This window comes from Rhyacophila brunnea, unplaced genomic scaffold, assembly GCF_057557595.1.
Source record: "Rhyacophila brunnea isolate RB1 unplaced genomic scaffold, BYU_Rbru_1.0 scaffold_10, whole genome shotgun sequence".
In the NCBI taxonomy this organism is placed as follows: Eukaryota; Metazoa; Arthropoda; class Insecta; order Trichoptera; family Rhyacophilidae; genus Rhyacophila; species Rhyacophila brunnea.
Window position 1 is genome coordinate 9918628 of NW_028232752.1, and position 26890 is coordinate 9945517.

Consider the following 26890-nt stretch of genomic DNA (forward strand, 5'->3'; position numbering starts at 1 on the left):
TACTAACCAACACCGCTTGTAAATTGTAGTATTAATTAAATGAAAAAAAAAATATGACTGACAAAGTTTATTGTGCAATATTTATGGCATATCTTAACAGCCTACCCCCACAATTTGCCACCGAAAAATATATTTATTAATTATAAAATTATTGATAAGTATTACTATGTTTCCCCAAGTATATAAAATACCTCTTTTAGTCCCATGGAAATATAAATATTACCTAAAACAGCCACTGTTTTACCTCTTTGGATTTAAGTGGTTATTTGCTGTGCCAGGTTCTCAGTAAAATGGCATTGAACTATATTATCAGTCAAGCGTCGACCTATCTCAGCCACCATCTACAAAGGAGAAGGTCCACAAGGCTGAAATGTCTCGAAAATTGGGGACAAACAATATAATTAGATTGCAGACAGTCGTATTTTTTGGGTTTTTTAGACTCACCAACAAGAGCTGGAGAACTTGATGACTCAACTAACTTATACAGGTGAGATGTCGCGAGTGTATCCACCACAGTGGCATCTCAAATTATAAATTTTTATTCACTTCATGTAATCATCGTAATTGTAATAGGTCGCTTGTTATCTTGTTGACAGACACCAAGAAGCTCCTTTCTTAATGGAAATTCTGATGAAATGACAGATCAAATCATTAATAATTATTAAAAGGGTTCTTGCCAAGGCCTGAATAAAAACGATGCATAAGTGCGAGTGAGAAAGTATTCGGCACCCTTATAAACTCTGCGATACGCGCTAGAGTAAAATAAAAGGTTTATAGATGTGTAGAAGATTTTGTAGTCGGCGTAGCCGCCAAATCTTAGTTTTTTGCTTAACTAAGCGTCGATAACCTGCGAGCGCGTGTTGCTAAAATTGATATTTTTTGTGTTAAAGTATCAATTAAGTCAGTGGTAAATATTTTTAGTTAATTAAGTAGAAAAGATGGTTTTGTGTGCTGTATTAAAATGTAGTAGCCGTACTGATAAGCAAGAAGATGGTATTACGTTTCATAGATAAGTTGATACATGTTTATGATAATTTATTTGTATATTATTATATATTTTAATATCAAGTGACCGTGTTTCTTTAAAATAACTTAAATTATGGATATTTTTACCTAATGGTTACATTTTGACCGATTAAAAATACTATATTACGTAAAAAAAAATATTTTGAGCATCTAGTGCGAGCATTTTGGGCGATCACTAGCGAAATGCTCTATGGTCTCGAACATTTGTATACGAATGCGTAAGCTCACCCACAATCCAAACGCATGGCACGCAACATCATTTAGAAATGCAATGGGTGGTATCTAGATGTATCTATAGTCAAAGGTTCTTGCCTTTTTAGTGGAAGCCAGCGGCAAACAAATTTTGAAAATAGCCGATATACCTACTGGATTATTTGTTAGGTTAGTGTCACCACCTACCTGTAGGTAGGTGCCTTCGCACAATAAATTGATTAGTAATAAGCCGACATGTAAACCTGATCTCTAACTATACGGCTTAGTAAAACGCCTAAAAACGCTTCCTTGTCGAATCACATATAAATTGTTTATCTGTTCACAGGTTTTTTCGCTACCCGTTCGGTATGTAAACGTATCGAACGGGGCATCGATTGCTACGAGCAGGGTAATGCAGTGTGAAAGAATGATGGATGTAAAATTGCCTTGTTCTGTACAATAAAAAAAAACCTGTGACGATGTTATTATAAAGTGTTAGATATAAATGTATTATGTAACTGTATATTAGTATAAAAGGGGAAGAATGATTGTTAAATATAAAGAGACGAATGCAGTAGCGAGAGATTATTATAAGAGTGTAACATATAGAATATATTATGTAATAGTATGAAAGAAGAAGAATAACTGCTGATATAAAGAAGAAGAACGCGGTAGCGAGTGATTAGTATTAAAAGTGTATGTAAATTAATTAATATGTCATGTGGAACACACTAATCGAATAGTATTTCGATTCGTAAACTCATTAATAGCAAACTAATAATTATAGAATCAATTATCCGCGAGTGGCAACACTTAAAATTATAACGCAGCAACACCTACCAACGCGTTGGTATGGGTGTGCCTCTGTGCGTGTATACGAAAATGTTACCGGCTAAAAAGTATCCGGCGCACAGATTAACTCAGAAAATAACGCCTTAAAGTCTCTAGAATTCAACTTTTCGGAAATATTATTTCATTATTGTGTTCCTAATTAGGGTATTTATCGTCTGTAATATAAAGCATGAGGAAATTCGCATATTTAAGAAAGAGTAAATTCTTGATAGCAACAGACGGGAGCTTCGCCGATTTCTAATAAAATAAATTAAAATCACGACCTTTATGCAGCTGTGCGGTGTAAAGACAGCGGCTAAAAATAAGGCAATGCGGGGGAAATATCGCCGATCGATATACTCTTAGACATTGAATTGCGAATTGCCTCTATGAAGAAGTAGTATTTTGCTGTTTTTCGGAAATAGTAAAATATTATTTCGTATTACTATATAAGACGTAGTTTTAAGATTAAACTGTTATTATTATAAATGTAATATTGTAAAAGGTAAAGGCAACAGACAGGTTTTACGTCGTAAAATCACAAATGTTTATGTGAAGGTCGATGGATAATGATTACAGGGCCTATTATTATGTCAATAGGTACCTAGTAAGTAGTTGTAAATGCATGTAATTTAAACGCTAATCAAATCGTGTGTTTACTCCTGGCATAAGACTAAAACCGCGAGTTTATGCCGGAGATAGCTATTTAAATGCTCTAAATAAATTCATATAAAATCCATAGAATTAGATAGACGATATTTTATAACGTCAATATATCCATCCACGTGCACAGAATATATTATCTCTTAATACTTGGTCCTTCTGACAAACCAGTAAATTCTTATTAAATAAACAAGAGGTAACATGTAGTACGAATTAACGGACATAGTAGAATCTTTGGTCACCCCTTCTCAAACTCTTTGGACCAATTAGAATAAGGGAGGCTGCTATAAAAGAGGGCGCATCCGAGAGATTTTTATCAGTCTACCGGATCCTCCCTCGGGAACAAGTCTCATCTCTACTAGCAGCCTCTCTTCAAACACTCTGGACCAGTTTCACCAGTTTCGCCGCGCATCTCTTCGCTTCTTGAACGCCGAAGTACTACCCGGTGAGAGTTTCACATCCCGTTTACCTACGGGTGGGAAACATCTCTCGCGTTCGCAGTCATCGGTCGCCACGTTTGCTTGTCTGCCGCCTTCACCTACATTGGCCTGTAAAATATTATCTACTGGACGCTACATACAGAAAATAAACGAGTCATTATCGACTTTTTCAAAAGGAAACATCGTTATTATTAATAACCCCTCCACCGACTGAGCTAGGAAAATACATCAACGAAGTGCGCAGTGGCGTATCGTTGAGGGGGTGTTGTTATTAGGTTACGTTAGGTTATCATTCTTGAATTATTCATTACCGCTGTTCCCACCTTCCAATTAATAGACTTGCATAATAAAAATACTATATTTAGAAGTATAAAACAACACGTTAGTATTTATTACTATCTACTATATTACTATAGTTATCACAATTCTAGTTTAATTTATTTAAAACAGTTCAACAGGCCTGAAACAGAAACGTCTCAAAATTTGTCTAGTAACAATAACTGTCGGTGTAAAACGAATTATTATGTATTTCTACATATTCAATCAATATGGATTGCAGATGATGACACACCCTTTACTCTATATGGAAAAGAATTGATTTTTATTACTACGATAATTTTTACGTACATAACAGATTTTTGTATGTTCGTATTATAATAATATTCTACCTGCTTTGTATTATAGTTCCAGATTATTGTCAATACTTCTACGATTATTAAACATACATAAATTTTGATTGTCGTATTTGATTTTTTTCTCTATTAAAACGTGTTAAGAAGACGTTAGATGCGTCGTTTATTTTATTGTTTACGTAGGCGATCGGTATCGAATCTCGCCCACAGTAGACAGGAAAATATAATAGGTAAAACACTTTGCAAAATTTACGACCCAGTTTTGAAACACATTTTGACGTTTCTTGTCAGATGTCTTGCTTTACTTTATACGCTTGCTAATAGATGACAACCACAAAAGTGACTAAAACGTGAACATACATTTTTAAATGTCACGTTTGTACTTATGGTACAAATATTTATGAAACATTCATCAAAAATAATATTATAATTATCAACGTAACTGGCGTTTACGTGGAAATATTCCACTGTAATTATTTGGAAACAAAGTGTTTATTAAATATAGTTTTTCAGTAACTTATCAATGATGATAGATTTTTTGGGCTTTAAACTCATCGCGAAATTATGAATGAATCATTCTGACGATATATTATTTAAATTTATAATTATTAGAAAATGCATGCACGTTTAAACAAAAATTAAGAGATATCCTGACTTTTGTTAGTAATTGAGATAATTTGTTTTTTCGACCATATCTGATCCTAATTGGATCATAATATGGGCCTCCACAGAGTGGATGTTTGTATTAACAGATTTGGTTTTTATGAGAAATGGATGTCAGCCACTTGCTCAGTATATTAGGTCCATACTCTGACCTATACACAAATTGAAAAACAGTATGTGTACTTGCCTGACCCAGAATTCAAATCTGGGACCCACGACGCTATAGGCCAACGCTTAAGCCGCGCGGCCATAGAGGGTGTTTTTAAAATATAAAATCTGACTGCCAAACAATAACGTAATTAAGAATGCACTTCAGAGAAAATTGTAAAAACCAATAATTAATTTCTTCCTAATTAGATATGGCACACACAGTTTAATTGGTAGAGTACATGGGAGCGAATTTTAAGGGCGTGGGTGTGTCGTATTTTTTTCAAAAAAGTGTTTTTAGTATTTATATATTTCTCTGATGTGTCCTTAACTTTTATGTTCAATAAAGAATGTTACATTCTTAAAACTCGTGAACTATTTGCTGAATGAAAAAGTAATTTAAAAAGACACTTACTATCCGAGATATTAAGTTAAAAGCAAGCAAGGAGGTCAGATGATTTAAATCGGGAGATTATTTTAGTATGCCAGTTTGTGTTTTTGTAGGATTTGCTGTCAGTTACATTCAGTCTATCAGCCGCTAATCAGGCCCTAGCCAAATAAAAAAAATGCGTAAAAGCAGTTTTTATTGTGTAATAAAAATAATACATAAAAACAATTTAACTTAGATAATATATACAAAATTTTAACTTTAAGAATTAGTTACTACATGGAAGTACGACACGAATAAATATTAAATTTATTTATTTATTTAGAAAAAGAGTATTACGGCATAACAGTAATTGGCCAATGCGCCATAATACATAACAAATACAAAATTATAAAAAATATAACAAGAAAGTAGAAAAGACGGCATGTGTTTATGTAAATATTAAAGAAACATGATATGTACAATTATAAATTTAACTTATTTAACACGTCCACAAACATTATAAATAGTTAATAAAAAATAAATCAAACTTTATGGTGCCATCAAATAAGCTAATCAAACGATACACAGCATCATAAAACATCACATCTGTTCTGCGACGAGATATCATGAAGACCGTAGTGTTACAAGTGATATTGGTGGGAACATAAAAATTAATATTTGCCGGTATATACGGATTGTAAATGAACCCAGAACCCACGAATAAGTAAAAAGAAATGCTTTAAAAGAGCAATCACTCTTCGGGTGGATTGCATTGATAGCATACCCAGAAGAAAACGAGTCGGGAAACTAATTTTAATATCATTATAATAAGGAAAAAAACCCGTATGTTCTTAAGTAGAGAAATCTAAGAAATCTATTGTGGACTCACAATAGTGATTACTAACTTAATTGTGTGGATGGACATATTAAGATTCCAAATAATGCTGGTATATTCAAGAATACTCAACACAAATGATACGTATAATTTACGTAGCACTCAGATGTTTTCGAATGATTTTGAAACCCTCAATACAAAACCAAGCAGTTTACTAGATGTAGTACTGATGTTAAGAATATGCTGATTGAAAGTAAACTTTGTAAATAATATATTATTTAGTTGAATATAATATTCCTTTTAAATGTTTTGTCGGTTGAGAAATTTATCGCCTGACCTAATCAATTTGTAAACGAAATTGTCACTCGTTGTTATTTTGAAAACGGAAAATTCATTGTTGTATTAAGAGAGTGAGCGGTAAATACATGCGATGGCGTGTTACTTTATATTTCAGTATAGACCATGTTACATCTATTGCACAAATAAATTAACATAATTGTAAAGCACGAAAATGTGCGATGATTTTATATGTCATAAGGAAAGATATAAAGACTGAAAAATATATTGTCAATCCAATCCAACCTCATTGTTTTAACATAACTGTAAAGATAGTACCCTGTAAATTCGATAACAAATGATACAAATCTATAGCACTACATTATACAATAATAAAATTGTCACATGTTTATCTTTAAAAAGCATTATTATATCATTCGGACGATGTGAAACATAATGTTTTTCAAAACCATAATAATATTTTATTTTCTCTAAAAAATGGGACACTTAAATTTTAATGTCTCCGCCAAATTCAGGTAAATTTATATAAAACTTTTGATTATTTATAACATTTAATATCAGAACTTGATACCTAGTTCATTTGGGCAACATTAATAATGTGCCATATATTTTGAATCAATTAATATAAATCACACCACCTGAATTTAAAAAAAAAACGGTTCTATAAATACATTTTTATTTATGACTGGATTAAAATATTATAATGACCATTTTTAAGTTTCTATATAGAGATACAGAGTGTTTATTAAAGTAATATAAACGCTTTCTAAAAAATCCTTTCAAAATACAATGAACTTCACGTGAGTGTTTGTGGTTTATATTATATCAAATAGAATTTAAAAAAAATATATTTTAACATTTTTATAATATTTTGGCGAAAGTTATAATACAATTTTGTATTATGTGTGAATTATTTGATTATTAAGATTTTACTTATAAATAAATGTTGATTAATTATTATTGATTAAGTTCTTCAAATTATTTCTATAACCAGGGAACTTAGAAATAATGGAAACTGAAATACCTAACGGATGTGGAGTAATAGGCAACGGATCTCAAGTGTGGAAGAATATGAGATAGACTTGTGTAAATAATACACTTTTTCTTTGTTTTGATAACAGCTCTTGGCTTAAGCGCTGACGTTTATTTAATATTAGCGTATTTTAAAGTTGCAATATACACTATTTCACGTCTATAATATGTGGTTCATTTTTGAATGACATTCACAACTTTCAAATCCCTGTTTCAAATGTACTGTATTGAAGAATAACTTATCGGAATAATATTTATTTATCTATTTTCTGACTACAACATATTATTTTTTAAATGTAATAAATGTAAAATTAAAATAATCACATTGATTCAACATTTAAAGCTTTAAGCCGATTTTAAACCAAACTTTTTCTACGTAGTCTTTTACAGTCTCCTTAATGCTTCTGTGATAAAGCTTAGGATAAGTGTTTCCATATTATATAAGTCAGTCCGACACTCATTTGGAGCAACCAGCTATTGCAACTTAGAGAATGTATTTTTTTATAAATATTTAATCATAATAAATTATATCAGAATAGTAATCACGCTACTCTAGTAAAACTTAACCAAGATCTTTAAACATTGCCCATGTCCCTTGAAATCATTGATATACTACTGGATGAATCATATGCTTCTTAAAATGGCGCCCGATTTTCAGCGACTCGGCCAGTATAAAAACTTACTGTTTTAATATCAGCGGATTTAACTCGATATAAGCTCACTTAATATTTGTCTCGAAAACGACCTGGCTATAATTATGAGTAAGCTTGATCTAGCTTGCATCTTACTCTAACTAATAGTCAGCGCATGATGACTTGCTCTGTCCGCTCAGATATGAATTTTTGGTAGCTTGCAAGCTTTGGGTTGCAGACACCCTTAGGGTCACTATTCCAAGAACGCAAATTTAGTTTTACAGCCAGGGCAATACGGGTGAAATTCGAAAATCCATGTTAACGGTCTTAACGCATTATACCTACAAGGAAATATTATAAGATGATATTCTTAATATCTTCTTTTGTAGTACATTTTTAAAATGACACTTGTATGGGAACTCCTCATCTAGTAGTATATCAATGCTTGAAATGAACATGAAGAGTTCTTTTAGCCTATTCTACTTTTTTGGTCCCTAGTTTTTATTTGCCACATACATCTACCGAATTTTACAAATTCATCTATATAGTGGGTTTTAGGATATCATTGTGCTCGTTTAGTCCATTCATTATCATTGCATCTGCTTACGACACTTTATGCATACTCTTATCTATGAAAAAGAAGAAGAAAACACATTGGCTCTCATTCTCCTAAGTTCAACCTGATACTGTTAATCATTTCACATATTTTACTTATATTAGAATTTTTAAGACTACATATTTGCCTTTTTCTTTAGTTCACAGATATAATATCAAGTGACACACTCTTATAACATACATTAAGTCGGTGGTTTTCAAACTTTATGTTACTACGCCTCCCTTTAAAAAAATAATCTTGGCGCCTCCCCACCCCTTTATTTCATTAAATAATACAGATACCTTTTTAAATACACAACAATGTACTAATACAAAAATGAAAAAAAAATATAAAAATAAACAAGGATTTACTACTTATATTATATTCATTTTTAAATTAATTTGTTTTTCATGCGATGAATGTGCTTATTTATTAGCACAATCAATTGTAATAGTAGTCAATCCAAATTCATCATCGTTCATTGACAAATGAATTCTATCATGGGCCCTACATCCTGAAGCGGGCCCAGCTATTTAACAGTCCTGTAAAAAAGCAGCGCATGCAAGCATTTTTTTACTATTAATGAAATAACGTGAAAAGTGCATTAGAAAACTAACCAAGAACTCAGTAAATAGATTTCTGTTTGCTTCAATATATCTGGGGCAAAAACATTTAAAACTGGAAACAAGGTGAACTTATTATTTCCAAAGCTTCAATTTTTTAAGAATGCTTTCACTTTGTCTTTTTAAATCAGTGAATGCATTAGTGGTCCTTGCATTGATTTATTCACTCATTTTTTTTTCAAATTTCAACCAAATAGACAAGTTAAACAACAAAATTATTGTTCCTAAGCAAATTTGCCTCAAATTTCAACATTATGAATTGACCCATTTATTTAATTTTTTCACGAGATAGTCAGCGCGCTTCACAATAGTATTGAAGTGAGGTATTATAAAATTAGTCTTAATATTTTCAGACAGGTTTGCAAACAATCTTTTATAGGACTGTTTTTTATGTCGTTTATAACTAGCGGCCGTTTTATAAATTTGCAAACTGAAAAAATGTGGCTACATTAATTGTGTTAAACTTTTCGCACCTCCCTTTGCATCCATCCGCGCCTCCCAGCTTGGAAATCGCTGCATTAAGTATTAAAAAAACATTATAGTTTTATATAATATATTATATTATATATTAAAGATATCTGTATACATGTTTTTCTTTCAAAGGCACCCTGTTTGCGTCAAATGAACGCGAATGAATTGATAAAGTTTCACTGTCAAGTTCAATGATTTTTCTTCAAAAGTACGCGACTTTGTTAACGATAAGCGATTGTGACATTGCCTTAAGGCTGAAATTTGAGCCGCGGTTCGAGGTGACTATGTGACACATTTGCAGGTGTATATTTTATTAATTCGATCACGTGATAATCGAATCGTGACGTCACCAGCCGCCAGGTAGGCTAGTGAATCTTCGTACAGGTTTTAATTCGAAGAATAAAAAGTGATTTCATTTTATTCAAATAAAGTAATTAATCGTGGTTTATCGCGAGGTTTGCATAAAATTAAAAATTTTCCACATAGTTACATGCTTGCGGTTAGATAGTATTTTATTATAATAGTCTTGATTTTATTTATTATAATTGGAAAAAAAAACAAAAATCGATAAACTATTCTTGAAATTAAAAAATAGAGTACAACAAATTTACCTTCTCCTTAGTAACTGAAAAGCTTAGCAATTTAGAAGATGTTATAAAAAAATATTGATATACACAATCAAAATATTATGTTATATTTTATTTTACAACGTTTTTATTAGCTCGTATTCTTATTTGTCCGGGGGTTGTTTATTCAGTGCAAATCTTGCAATCGATTTTTAACTAACTTCCCGACTAGCTAGACATTTGAAACTTTTAGAATATATCAGAACATGATGCCAATGCATGCATATTTTAAATAGAATTGAATTCATTTTCAGTTGATTCTGTTTTGTATGAAAAGTTACTTTAGAACAAATCCGTAATCCAATCTACTATTTTATTTGCTGAGTGGGTGATCCTAGCAACTAAATTGGTAATATATATGTGCGTTACTATGAAAATTAAAATGACATTTCAGTATTCTATATTTGTTTGTTAGTTTGTTTGTTTTTTATTTACTTCATATCAAGTACAAGTTTGAGGATATTGAGCATAATAATTGAACAAAAAAACGTTGAATATGAAAAGTTATTTTTATCTTGTAATTATTTTGATGTACGAGTATTACTATTAAGCGTCAAGTATTATGATTTTATAAGTAGAAGGAGTAGAAAAGTATTCATGTAGAGGCACATTGATACGGTTACATGTAAATTGTACGTATTACATTTCACCGTAGCACAGTTCGCCGTGAGTTTTCTGTATTTATAATTTAATATTACTAACCTATTTTTTTACTGTTTTTTCCCTGTATTTCGGTAGATTTTATTAAAAAATTTGTAAGTGTTTAGGCACCAGTCGGTTTACAGGAAGTCAGGCAAGAACTGCGCCAATTTTCATTGTAAATGTCAATGAATCTTTGGTTTAAGTTTATGGTTTAAGCAAAAAGCAATATATTTTCAATCGATGCTGTGTTTTTGCTTATGAATCTCTTTATACTGTCTTCATGTTTAGAATAACTAAACAAAATAATATGTCGATTTTTATACTGAAATAAATTGTATATTAATTTTCAGTTTATGTCAAATGGTTCATAATTTCACGTAGAGCATTATCCGCACACTAACTCAATTTGTGTTTTTTGTCAAAAAGCTGCCTTTTTTCTTATGGGGGTTATATATTTTGTTATCTCTGGATAAATAAAAATTGTATGCATATTATTATTCGTTATCAAAAAAAATCGCTCCCACCTTTCGTTCAACTAAGTGAAAAAAATGAATATTAATCGTTTTTAATAAATATTTATCTACTTAGGTATATACTTAGGAATTAGTCATAATTCGAAGTATTAATCACTGAGTTAATCTCTTAAATAGCGTGATAATTTATAAGTATGTTATTGTCAACCAATAAATAAATCTTTGAACAATACAGCTGCCAAAATAAAATATGTAAAAATGGAATTATCGATGAAAATAAAATACCAACACCCAATGAAAATAAGTTTATGAAAAAATAATAGACAATTAAAATTTGGTGTTAGATATTTTGAAAAATAAAATATTGTATTGATTTTAGTTTCGATCGCTACCAAAGAGGCCAAGTAATAAAATTTGAAATTAAATTAAATATATTATCTGTCGTGCAGCAGTATTAAAAATTAGCATTTTTCTTAGGAAATCGTCAATTCGAATGTCCCGAGATAAGAAGTCGCCAAACTGGTAAATTTCGCGTTATTCAAAAACCGGAAAGAAGTCCAATAAACTAAGCTTATTTTATATGACATAAAATGATTTTAAAGCAAAAACCAAGTTTTAAAAGAATCAATGTAGGTTTCGCGAGATTTAAAATCGCAAAAACACCTGCATGATTATTATTTGACCCCTTCAATCAAAAGAGAATGAATATTATATGCAACGATTTTCATACTTTTCCTCGAAAAACTATAAAAACCTTTTTTTTTTAGAATTTTATACCTAGTAATTTATTCGAAGAATATTAATATTGTTATTTTCACATAGCAACATGAGAGATTAACAGGTTGACTTAAAATTGGTGCCTTACGTATAACGTTATTTTATGAGTCAACTTTTCACACCAAAAAAAAAAACCTCTTATGAATAAATTATGCCATTACCTAATAGTAAGTTTCGTAAAAATATGATTTATAACTATTGCAAATAATTTTTTTCAGTGTCATTATTTAGAAATGTATCAAAGTATATATTGAAACTATAGTTTTTTCGTGAAAAATCGCATACATATGTGTTTTCTTGGAAATGCGCTAATATACCTATCGACGTTAATGTAGTTACGAACAGTGGCGGTCGGTAGTTTCCAACATTCGTTATATTGGGAGTGCACCATTTAAAGGATAAATAATCATCAATAAAGATTCATTTTCTTGTTATGGCTGCAGTAATACGTACGTACTATCAGCAGTAAATTCATTACGTGTAAATACGATATAAAGCAATACAGCGATGAATAATAATGATAATAATGTCACCCGTTCAAATAAATAAGAAGTAAAAATATATGTTTAATAAAATCGGGAACGCCGATCAGAAAAATTGTATGATATAATTCTGGGTTTTACATATTTTGAGCTTATGCGTATAAGTACCTAATTAAAATATACATTTCCAACGTTTGTTTATTTCGTGTAAATTTAGATACAGCGATCATTGTTATTAGTATATGATTATTCGTAAGCATGAATAATAGGAATTTACGTTGGAATAAATGAGTAATGCCACTAATGAGTTCTGAATGTTTATTGGTAATAATGTTATAAATTGTGTGATATTTTATTTAATAAATAAAGGACTTGTATTAAGGTTATACCTCAGTTGAAGCATGGTCTAAAAAGATCGTGGCTAGGCGATGCTCGGATTGTGTAAATGACGCGTGCCGAACGAAATATAATTTGTCATATAAATCCAACATGCGTCCATTTAATGTTCTGTTTATTGTTATATTAGTAACAATAATAATATATTCGTTGACATGTTTTCTTTTTCGAATAAATGGGTAACGTTTTTTAGTCATCTTTACATGATTTAATAATTAATACCCCCGTCGCCATCACAAAACAAATTGACGTATTCACAGCTCGATGTTCGCTCTCCGATTGCCAGTGAGTCCAAAATTTGGTCGCACCTATAAATAGTTGAAAATTATTTGCCGTTTCACTGAAGTACCGTCTTAATAGTTTAAGAGCAGCCACCACTGGTCAAAATACCGAAAATCGATTCAATGTGGTGAAAAAAAATTTAAGTTACGAACATTTTTATTTTATATATTTTTTTAAATAAATGTAAACTATCTAATTATATAAAACATATGAATTAATATAGGATATTTTTATTATTTGCAAATAAAATCAATAAACTCCATTTTAATTTTATTATAAAACGAACGTTTATTTTATAATAATTTTTAAATTGTAAATTTATGTGTAACCTATTTATTTTCATTTTAATATTTTAGATAGATATGTATTTACTGATTAAAACACTCTAGTATGAAAATTATCAGAAAAACGTATTAAATTGATTTGCTCATATTCTGTTGCTGGTTGAATAACTAGAATAGTACTGCACGTCGCAAACTTGAATTATGACTAATTATGAAAAAAATCTTAAAGCCATGTTACTAGATAAATGTTAAAATAGTATGAATGAAGGCGAGACAGTATTAAAATATTATTTACATTATTATAGTAAATTATTATCAATGAAGCAACGTGGCTATACAGGGGTTTTTGTGAGAGGAAGTCAGATCGAAAAGTCAAAAGGTATCGTCGCAGGAGATATTTTATCTTCGATATAAATTTTAAATGCCGCTTCAATGTGGTGTGAATGAAACGGCTTTGTGCTTACAAAAGATGTTTATTAAGTATGTGCTTTTTAAGTCCGATTACTCATGAAAACCGGTGAATGAATTTATTTAACAAATACCAGTAGTAAAATATTTGTGTTACCTTCATATTGAATTAATGACAATACAGTAGGTAGGTAGGATATACAACTTTCTAAAAAAATATGCATGATTCTGTATTGGATTTTTTTACTTTAAAAATGTTTTCTGTTATTGTAATATTACGTATATATGAAAATTTGTATAACATTATATGGTACTGTAAAGAGTGTTAAGTGTACAATACATTATTATATAATATGTTATGATTAAAAAATTTAATAAAAGCTATAAGTACAATTAAAAATATATAATTAAAGTAAAAATGGACAAAAAGTTCTTTAACTTCCACAATCGTGGATGCAGGATTATTTAATTATTTTTTTCGACCATGTCCAATCCTAATAAAATCATACGGAGTGGAGGTTTGTATTGACAGATTTTGTTTTTACGATGAATGGATGTCAGCCACTTACTTGACCTATTAGGTCTATACTCCGACGCATACATAGATTGAAAAACAATATGTGCACTTGTCAAGGCCAGGATTCAGACCTGGGACCCACGACTAGAGTTGGGTTTCGGAAATTTCCGGACGGGAATTCTCAAGAATATTTAGAGATTTTTCATCCCGAATCTCAAGAATTGAAATTTTTAACATTTCGGGCAATTTTCTTTATTATCAAATATTAATTTATTGAAAAAACGATTTTCTTTATGAAAAAAGTGGACAGAAAACACAAAACGTTCAAAGACTGGCATTTAGCACAATTAAGCCAACGTCAACTCAAAATGAGCGCAATTTTTGAGCATCCAGGGAATTTTGTGTCTCAAAAGCATACGCGATTGTCAGATGCAGCAATTGACAGTCTGTGTTTTTCAAAATTCCATTTTAATAAGTACCTAGTGGTGTTTTGACTTATTATTTTTCCCACTTCTATTTTGTTTGTCTTCTTATATAAATAAAATAAAAAATCTTATATTTTTGGAATTTCTCTGTTTTTACACTGATTTTAGGATTTTACAGTTTTTTTTTAACTTTTCCGATATCTCGAGTAATCTAGAGAATTTTTTTCTGAAAATCCCGAATCTCGAGAATTCAAAATTTCATTATTTCGGAAAATCTTGAATCTCGAGATTGAGATTTTGTCGGGAAATACTCAACTCTACCCAAGACGCTATAGGATATAGGATAAAAAATAAATTTAAACTAAAATACTAACATAATGATAGATTTAAAGATGTTATTGTAGGTTAGTTTTCAAGTGTTTTATATCGTTTCCCCAAGTTCTAACTTATTCATACTGATGTTTATTATTTTTAAGTTAATTCAATTTAAAGATTGAATGATTACACGATTAAACAATGTTGGTTTATATATTATAGTGGAGTAGATTTTTGGGTAGCAAATATTTATATTAAACCAATGGATAAAATTTGTAAACACCTACTAAATAAAGATCAAAATTGAAAACATTTGTGTTGACTAGGGAATCCAATCCCGAGCCAATATTCTGATCCCGGGATTTTGGGATTACAATTTGACAATCCCGGGATCCCGGGACTGGTCCTGGGATTGGCATTTTTTCCATTGTTAATATAAAAAAATTTATATTTACAAATAACATTGATAAAATCGGTCAAAAATAAATCAAGTATAATTTATACAATTTAAGACATTTATTGTTAATATTGTATACGTTCAATCTTGGAAATACACAAGTTTAACGGAGTAATTAATATTGTAATTTAAATAATAATGTGAATTTAATAGGAGATGGCTGTTTCTGATAGCAAAGATTTAATGAATGGATTAGCGAGATTTAAAATATTAAAGCAAATAATCATGGCGTACTTATGGCTTTTCCGCTTCATAAATCTAATTAGTCAGACAAAACGTCTGGCCGTAAAACGTATGATATCATGGTGGAATTGCTTTGTTAAAAATGCGAAGCATTATTTTTCCAATCTTTCCATTTTTAATAATTTACGTAGAAAAATAAAATGAATCGGCAACCTACACATGGGTATAAATCAAACTTCATTCAAACTCAGTTTATTTCTAATGTAGTTATTTTTTATTAAAAGTATTTTTTCTGTTATATTTTCACTTTTATTTTATTTTCCATAAAAATTGATAAAAAAATCAATCCCGAAATCTCGGGATTATGTTTATCAATCTTGGGATTCATCGGTATCGAAAATAGCTTGGGATCACTAGTGTTGATTGAAGATAATTTAAAATTGTATTTTCGCTTTTAATATTATTTATTTATTTTCTAAAATTTAGAAACTGTGTGACTATTATAATATTATGTACCACATATTATTTTAATAACTATCTTTACTTCAGTTTTTTAAGTTCATTAATTGCAGGTAATCGGGCAAGTATGCTAGAATTTATTAATATGGAGACGAAGTCTTAAAAGTATGGCCTTAACCTGTATACTAAAAAGTCAAAATTCATGAGTATAGTATAGTTAAGTCATTTATAACAGAACATGTAAAGTGAACGGAGTGCCCTTGAAAAGAGTACATTCTATTATATACTTAGGTTGCACTCTGGATAATACCTGGGACCATAACATTGAACTTGAGTTGAGAAGGTCAGGGCTATTTTTACGCAACTGAGGAAAATACGATGTAGCCACAACCTAAACTTTTGGTTTAAATTAGGAATGATTCAATGCAAAAAAGTTGGCATATTTTGGCTACACAATGGCGTATGTTATGAAATATTAACATATTATGTATTTTATCATTTACATGAAGATTTCTTGTAAGCGAGGCCCTGTTCCGAGAATCTCAAACGTTAGTTTGTGGTCACCATTTCATCTTTGTTTAGAGTAGTGACAAAGGGAAAATATAGTAAATAATAAAAAAAAAACAGCTCCTTCCATAAAATATTTAAGTGATTATTTTATTAGATGTTGCAATAAAAACTTTTGTATTATATAGAAAATTATTTGAAACCTTGTAGGTGACAGAATGTTGAAATTTCTAGAAAAAAAATGTTTGATTAATGCTACTTAACACAATGAAATTAAAATGTTTCCTCAACAATTTTCAATACAATCAGTAACACTGTATTTTATGTCAACTTTATATAAAATTATCAATGTTGTCACCATTTCTTAGCAGGTTATACATAATAATTAATGTCAAATAATCCTAAGTGATTATGATAATTTTCACGCACGATGACGCCATGTTGATTGAAAATATTGTCCTCTGTTGTATTGCTACTAACATAAAAGAGGTTTTATAATATAGAAGCAGGTAGATACGTGAGATAAATTTATGTATTTATATATACATAATATTACAAATTATATTATATGCATGTAAATGTTGAATAAGATTTGATTCGACAAAAATCTCTTGTACACATTTTAAAGACACGTGAATAGTATTTGTGTAGGTAATAAAAGAGTAATACATATTTTTTAACATTATCTGTTGGCTAAGTCTATATTAATATAGGCTAATATTATATTATACAACAATTAATTGATGTCACGGAGATTTAGAGCTTTCGAGATGTGGCTGTATAGACGCATCCTCAAAATTCCTTGGACTGACCGGATGACAAATGTTGAAGTTCTCAATCGAATGGGGAAGGACCAAAAAGTTCTACCTAGTATCAAAGCCAGGAAACTACAGTACCTCGACCACATTATGAGAGGACAAAAATACAGCGTTCCCCAAGTTGTCATTCAATAAAAGATCAACGGTAAGCGTAGCAGAGGACGGCGCCGCATTTCGTGGCTTAAGAACCTCCGTTATTGGCACGAGTGCAGCTCCACTAAAATGTTCCGGGTAGCAGACGACAAATGGTGATGCCTTGATGGTGGCCGACCTCCGCTAGGGGATGGCACAATAAGAAGAATAACAACGAATTAATTATTATTAATTAATATCTATAAAGTACTTTACGTGATTATGTAATTGATATGAATCAAAAAATTGGTAAACCGCATTTTCAAAACTTGGCTTCATTCAATCGTCATCCGACCATGTCTGATCCTAATAAGATCATATTATTGGCCTCCACAGAGTGGAGGTTTGTATTGAGAGATTTTGGTTTCTTTTACGAGAAATGAATGTCAGCCACTTGCTCAACCTATTTGGTCCATACTCTGACACATAAACAAATTGAAAAAACAATATGTGTATTTGCCAGACCCAGGATTCAAACCTGTGACTCACGATGTTATTCATTACATTATCCTTATTTATATATTATATTATCAATTAAATTATATTTTATCTTTCTTTGTAGTAGTTAGATAACTACATTTTAAACACCTAAGTTAGCAAAAGTATAAGAATTCTTATTTGCATGTACAGTGAAAAATGTGAGCTCAAATTGCATATATTTGCCTTGATCTGTATATCTGTCAAGAAACTATATATTAATATACAGGAGACAGAAAAAAAACGTATTAAAATGGGTAAGATGAGAGAAAACAAACACGTACCTATACGAATATTTCAAATTTTAAAAATAATAAACCGGTACACAAGTAAATGAATCGTTTATTTTAATCGAATCGTGAAAGAAAACAAAATATACAGTGCAATACTAGCGTATTGAGTATATAGAAGGTATTAAATGACATTAAAATAATAAATTGTGAGAAATTGATGGAAATGTATAAAGAATAGTATGGTTTCGGATAAGGAACGCGATTTTGACAATTATACATCTCTGAAAATATCGATTTCCTTAAAAATATGCTCGATTTAAATTGAAAAAATTTTAGGAGTGGATAAAACGATATGAAAATGTTAAAAAAATTAATAAAGTGGCGTTGAAATCATAAATAATGATCACACAAATAAATCAAAAAAATTAAACATCTATATATCTAAACAAGCCATATCCAATTGCCGACAGTTTTCCAAAAGGAATGTTTTTGAGGTTTTTTTTTACATCCATGAATTTTCATTTAGCATGGAAAAACTCTACTAGAATCTATATAGAAAAATGTCATTGTCTTTAAAAAGCAACATTGTTCGCTTGGAAAAAAAATGTTTGTGAAAAAAATTAAAACGTTATTAATTTAAAATGAGGTTTTTTTATTTTTTTTTTTTTCGACTGACTAAGGCAGGGGTCGGCAAACTATTGAACCAAAGGAGCCAAATATGCGTGGCACAATGGTTAAAAAAAATCGAGAGGCATAAGAATATTTTTATTAATATGATTTATTTAAATGATTTAATTACATTTTATATTTGTTTATTTATTGAGTGAAGATGATTTTCCGAATAAAACTAACGTAAATAAGTACATGTTTTTATTGTTGAAATTATAAATATAATTTTTACAGAATATGAATTACATACAATTTTCACACATTCCTTAAAACGAATGTGCACAATGACCTCCCTTGCATTTCTTTGGAGAGTTCATGTATATTTTTTGGTATGTAACTGGTAGTTTTAAATGTCAGGCACGACTCCAAATTCTTACTGGTTATCTGGCTTCTCTAAATGCTATTTATATGGTTCATGTTTGAAAATGATTGTTCACATACATATTATGTAAAGTCGAATATGAGTTGGAAAGCTATTCCATGTATTAAAAATCGTAGTATCTACCTTATGTATATTTTTTGGAGCGCTCTACTTGTGTTGTAAAATTAAATTGCATTTTTCTCTCCCCAAATCTTCAAATTTGGTGGCAATACCTACAAATTTGGAATAACTCTTTGCTTGTGAAATCCACCAATAAAATTGTATTTCAACAGTGCTCGTATCAATATCAAATGGAGAAAAATTAAATTTGTTGACTTTTGCAATGGGCGGATTTAAAACAAAAAAATCATACCTTTTTGCATCAACTATCACGGAGGGAAAAATAGGGTCGCAATAATATCATTATATAATTATTATTAAAGTAAGTGTATAAATCAATGCCAAAAATAAAAATTGTGAATTTTGCAAAACTTTGTAAAAATTGTGAATTGGGAATTTGGCAAAGAGCCGCACCCCAAAACCCAAAGAGCCACATGTGGCTCGCGAGCCGCAGTTTGCCGACCACTGGACTAGGGTATCGATTCGGTGACTTTTCTGAGACAGCACGGCTATGAATTAATGCCCACAATACGAGTTACTATTTCCATTCTACGCTTCATTTTCTTATGAGGACGATGCTGTCATCGAAATAAAATGATTTGAAAATTTATTCAACCGGGTAATAACTCCCAACACTTTTACGCAGTTCAATCAAAGCCACACGACAGGGAATTGAATAAATGAATTTTAAAGTGTATTTTTAATCAACTTTGCATAATTGTTAAAGTGAAATAAATGCATGTTTTTAATATCCATCTAATTTGTCAAAGTATTCTGCTTCATTATTATGTAATTTAAAAGCATTTGATTAAAACATAATATTTTATACATAGCCATTCGAGAATGTTTTGTCAATAAATTTTAAATAATTATTATTTTATCAAAACAAATAATTTAAGTGCTGAGTATTGAACTAATACAAGTACTGATTAATTAAAATTAAACACTTTATTACATAACATTACTACACTATGTTCGATCCTAAAAAGGTCAAATGGGACTTAAATACGCCTATAATACAGAGCGTGGCACTGAATTGCAAATAACGATGGTAGTGCTAGTAATTGATTATTTTAGAATGCAATTCGGTAGCTTGTTTGCAATAAATGAATATTGTGTTTGATTAAATTATTACCATTGAATACTTTGTTTGCTATACACATGAATGTTTTGTTTAAATTATTACCATTTATTTCAAAATATAATAATTATCGTTTTTTACAAAAAGTTGCTACCAGTTTTTCTAGTTTTGTTTAAAGTTTTTCAAAAACATAAAGGTATTTCATTAAAGCATCTTACATTCTCAAATCTTGTGAATTATATGTTGATTAAAAAATAATTTAACATACTTTTATTATTACAAAAAATTGATGTTAGCCACTCACTTAATCTATTAGGTCAATATCTACTCTGACGTCAAACATATATTGAAAAGCAACGTGTCAAATTGTCATGCCAGAGATTTGAACCAGGATTGGCAATCGTGGGATAAACATAATAGTAATATGTAATCTTACAGTTGTTTATAAATAGAATTCAATAAATAACTTTGTCCATAATATATTGATTAGAATAAATAGCCCTAACATTAAATACTTTGAATAAGTTGAGAATGTTCCATTGAAACAAACGATGTCAGTCCTGATAATTATCACATTGTGTGAAATAAGTACTACATGATTTTGATACTCATATTTTTATATTTTAAATATTTCAAGGACATAAAATCAAGCGAAAATATTCAAATTTTACAATATAGTTACGATAAAAATAATAACGAAATTTTTCAAGCTGTAAATTTTTTTAAAAATGACAACTTAGTCATTTAAAAAAAAAAGAAGGACTCTTTTAACTAAATAAGTAATATATACTTTTATTATCAAAACCAGAGTATTGTAATACTCGTATCTCCAGTTTGTTTAGTAATCACATCGGAGATTTTACAAACAATAATTATTTATTAAAAACAAGATTTTTACTATATATTATTTAGATAAATTAATTTATTCACAGACTAAAAGTTATTCACAAACAAAAATAGGTAAACCTTCATGGTTGTGGTTTTTAGTTTTTGTCTCTCATAGAAAATTACAATTTTGTCGGACTGCATTTTTTTAAAGCGAAATTATGTTTATCAATTAAAATACAACAAAATATTAAGTAAGTACTTATTCCGCATAGTTAAATATTAATCAGAAATGGTTTCTTCAGATTATTTGGAACATAGAAAACTGATACAAAATATGCAATATTACAGCATTGAATTGGACGATATTATTATCTGTAATAAGTATCTAGTACAATATATTATTATTGTGCTTTATAATTGACAGTCAATATTAGTATTGCCAATAGATTCACAAAAATATGGCAGAAAAAATTCTAGATTTTCTCAAAATTTAAAGTGTCTAGAAATTAGCATTTAGAAAAAATACGGCATAATTGTTAACATTGATTTTACAAGAATATCAATTTTGTATTTTACAGCTAATAAAATAAGCCATAAAATCATGAGTAAATTACAGCAAGTAAGAAATCAAGTCATCGATTTGTATGTACCATTTATTCAATTTATACGAAATAGTGTGCAAAAGACCAATATGTTGATTTTGCTAGTTTAAATAATATGAGAAGTTTTGGGCAGTCTGTGGTGTTGAAAAACACTTTATTTAACGTCATATGCCAGATGCAAATTTTACAAGCAAGATCCCTATTCAAATATGCTAGATTTGGCAACGCTTTACGGTCATTACAATTATTGAATGGTGGATTACAAAAACAACATACCTACTTATGTCAGTTTTTTTCATATTTCAGATTTATATGTCATTTTCTTTAATAAAATGTTGTTTTTTTTCAAAAAAGTGCATAACAGGAGTTGAAAGGTGTTAAAGTTTTTTTAAACCAGAAAAAAAATCATTTGACAAAAAAGTTTCTGAATTCATCATGATACTCGTAACTAAGTCAAATGACATTTGTCTATTCCATATTTTTCTGATAGGTACTTCAAAGGTTATTATGACTATTATTTATTATTTAAAAATAAGAACATGTTGTGTAGTATCACATCAAAAGAAAAAATAATTACAAGATAAAAAGAACTTTTTATATACAACGTTTTAACATTTTCTGTTGAATCATAATATAAACTTGAGTTGACTAGCTTAAACGATCAAAAAATTTGTACTTGATAGAAATCATACTGAAATGTCATATTGATTTCCATAGTAACGCACGTACATATTATTTTATACTTTAGTTGCTAGGACCCCCTAGCAAATAATAATGGTATCGAAATAACTTTTTATACAAAACTGAATTAACTGAAAATGAATTCAATTCTACTTAAAGATGGCTAAAAGTATTAAAAAATGCATTGGCATCGTGTTCTGATATATTCTAAAAGTTTCAAATGTCTAGCTAGTCGGGAAGTTAGTTAAAAATCGATTGCAAGATTTATTCTGGATAAACCACCACCGGACAAACAAGAATACGACATAAGAAAAACGGGTACTGTTCGGTTATACGGAATACAGCGGAAAACGCATTTTGAAAATAGTCGATAAACTGGATTATTTGTTAGGTTAACCAAACTTAACCTAACCCAACCTAACCTAACCTAAACTAACCCATACTAACAAATTATCCAGTTTATCGGCTATTTTCAAAATGCGTTTTCCGCTGTATTCCGTATAACCGAACAGTACCGAAAAACGTAGTAACGTTGTAAAAATCAAAATTCACAAGGAAGAGATTTTTGCTTTCCTGTAAAATTGTTCAGTTCTGATATATTATGTTGTTTTTATAATCCACCCTTCAATTTTGTTTATAAAACTTTAAGCCATTTTTAACGACGAATTTTCTTACATCAAACAGAATGCCGATAATTACCATTATATACAAAATATATTATATAAAATAGGAATTTCATTATTCTTGCAAATTAAATAATTTGCCATTTTAAATGAATTTGTTTATTATAAAAATAAGAAGATTGCCTGACCAGTTATCATTAGTTAAGTTGGCTCTATAAGTGTCATATATTTTACGCTAATGTCCACAATTATAATAAACTGAGGGACAAATCAAAATATACGAGTATATTTTTTGACACACTAGTGATGTTTGTAAAATTTAAACATTTTATTTAAATATTTTCCACAGACGCATAATATTATTATATAAAAGTCTATCATGTCCGATTTTGATAGGCATAAAATATTGTACAACTAATATTTTTGACTATTAACATAAAACTTGTAAAATAATGTGTGCTATTGACATATAAAATAATATTTGAAGGATTTGTCGGCGACAATAAAGCTCATAAAAATCACAATAAAAAATCTTGTAACAAATACAGTTTCCTGTCAAGGTAACTTGTACATTATTTCAATATAATACCTAGCAGTATTTGAAATGTGAAATGGAGAAAATAAAATAATTACGCAACTACCCAATATTATTAGTATGTGACAGACAAAAATATTTAATTCACTGCAGTTAGATTGATAATAATAATCGTCAACGTTTAAACAATACTAATTTTGTAGGATTGATTAATTTTCCAATATTTTGTCTATTAACATGTTTAATACCTCAATTTAGGCATTTAACACTATATTAACAATAATTGTTAAATAATCAACTTTTCTTGTGTATGTTTCATGATAGTAATATTACATAATATTATATTGATCCAACGGTGACCAGACAAAACAGTGCAGTGACAAAACAGAACAGCCAGGGGAAAAATGAAACATTTGTTATTGTGAAATCTATTTAATAATTAAATTTTAAACAAAATCCATATACTTATACCTATATAAATATTTAATATTAAAAAAAAAACAAATTTTAAGTGAAATCATCAAGGTATAATATTATATAGTTTCATTTTTTTTACTATACCGTTATTTTGAAAACAATGATTTTTTTTATATATAGAGTATATAAAATTGTATAATGTAATCACTAGACGTTGGCCATTTGGCGTAATTAACTTAATTTATAACTGATTATTTCGTTGTACCAAGTCACCCAATCATTTTGAACATATTATATTGATTAAGATGAGATATCCTACGCTTGCCGGCAACACCGAGTTAAGTTTATTTGAGGCTTTCTAGCGATTAGTAATGCGAAAATTGGGTATATAATTTTATTTATTATGGCGTATGGAAAATCTGCGCTATTAAAAATCTATCAACATAATAGAGATAGGACAATTTCAATATTAAATTTATATTTTTCCTGAAAGGTCATAGTTAGATTTATCGTTGTTCTGTTTTGTCACTGTTCTGTTTTGTCATGTTCTGTTTTATCGTGTTCTGTTTTTTCATGAAACCGGTCCATCAGATCCAATCAAAAACACCCAGGATTTGAGAAAATCACATAAATTAATTGTGGCCTCACCGAATTTGCTCTCGGTGCGCAAGACTAATGCATTAAGCACTGGACTACGAGACTTTTAAATGACAGATCGGTAACCTGTTAGCCTATGACGTTGTGTCCCGGATTCGAAACCCAAGTTCGAAAAATTACATGTTGTTTAGGGTAACATGTAAATTGTACATATTATGCCGTGTCCACACTGGCAACAAGTTGCTGGAAACCTCGTTTAATTTCACGATAATTATCACAATTTGATTTATTTAAAAATTATTTTAATCAAAATTTAATGAGTTTTTTTGTGAAATGGCAACTTGTTGCCAATGTGGACACGGCGTTACATTTCACCGTAGCACAGTTCACCGTGAACTTTCTTATCGGAAAAAGATGACCATATACTATACGGTCATCTTTATTTTCATAGCCAATTTTGGCAAAATTCATGAATTCAAAAATGAATACCTAACATAACCTAACCTAACTCAACCTAATCTAACCTATCAAACAATCCAGTTCAAAGTTTGTTTACCGCTGCCTTCTTGTAAACCTAAAAGAACTGTGTTTTATGTAGATATGAATTTTATCTCAGTACTATACGACCCAAAGTGGTTGGACAGTCTTTAATATACGACCCTATATTTACGATATTTCACGATTAAGTGTGATACGGCGAACTGAATACGTAGAATTTCCGGACACGGCTGTTTGAACCCAGTTTTTTATCGTAAAAACAAAAATATGTTATTACTACATCCACTCAGTGAAGGTTCATAATATTATGATCTTATAATCGAAAATGTTAAGAAAAAAACTTGTATAATATAGAAATAATGCAAACCTGTGTGAACTAGAGTTTTTGAAAACAATTTATTGAGTTACCTACTGAAAATTAAACAAGAAAAACTGTGTTATTATTTTGAGTTAGGTTTGTGAGTTTTCATATATCACCACATATTATATATTTATGCATTAAGTGTTCAAACATGCTACTACATTATATTTGTGAAAACATATTTACAATATGATAGTAAGTATACTACATGGACATTATATTTTAGCTTAACTTTTCATCGTTCAAATAGTAAAAAATATTAATAAATACATATATATTAAAATATTGTCAATATTTTTTCATGAAATTATAATATATTAAAAGATCATTTTTTTAGAATATGACTGCATTAACAGAATATTTAAAACAGCTATTTAGATGTAAAAATTTCATGAATGATTATTAATAAATTAGTTAACTCGTTTATTATTTATTGATTGATTTTAAGTCATTTTATCTTAATTTGTTCACTTGTGCACTTGTATTTTTCCAATCCTGAATACCTTACTTGTGCTTCAATATGAATATTCATGAAAAAAAATGTCATAGGTATATTTGATGCAAAGAGATTATGTAATATATTAACTGATTAGGAGTTTTAATTACATCGTTTTGTTTTACGATGTGTGAATGTTTTTAAGAGTTTCCGTTACTTTATTAGCAGTATGCTATAATTAAATCATAAATTAAATACGTGGCTACTGCGTAAAAACAACAACACATATAATATATGTAACTTTATCTAGAGTATATATATATATATTGTTATATTATTATATCTTATTTATTGTTTTAAACATTTTGAATCCTGAAATGCCCTCGGATCTTCTGCGCAGTTCCAATTTCAAAAGAGAATATTTCAAAATCGATGACAATAAAGCAAAAATGAATTTAAATAACGTGATGAAAACAATTGTGTGTTATAATAATATACATACTAGACATTACCATGTTCGATCTTAAGGGGGGACATGCTCGTCGAAGGTCAAAATTGATTTTATTACCTTAGGTAATTTTTATTACCTAGCCGAATTTTTTTTTAAACGGTACATGTTCAAACACGCGCGTCAATATCATTTTACTCCCTACTTCAATTATAGTTTGTCAATTTATGGCTACGGCCGTATGTTGTAGCTTAACCAGTGGGGAATGACAAAAGAAATGGCGTATTTCAA

At 29.5% G+C, this 26890-nt stretch overlaps 1 pseudogene; it reads right to left on the reverse strand.

Annotated features, from left to right (window-relative positions):
- Positions 1 to 3065, reverse strand: part of LOC147078870 (uncharacterized) — an 83011-nt pseudogene extending 79946 nt beyond the window's left edge.
- Between the last annotated feature and the right edge of the window lie 23825 nt (positions 3066 to 26890).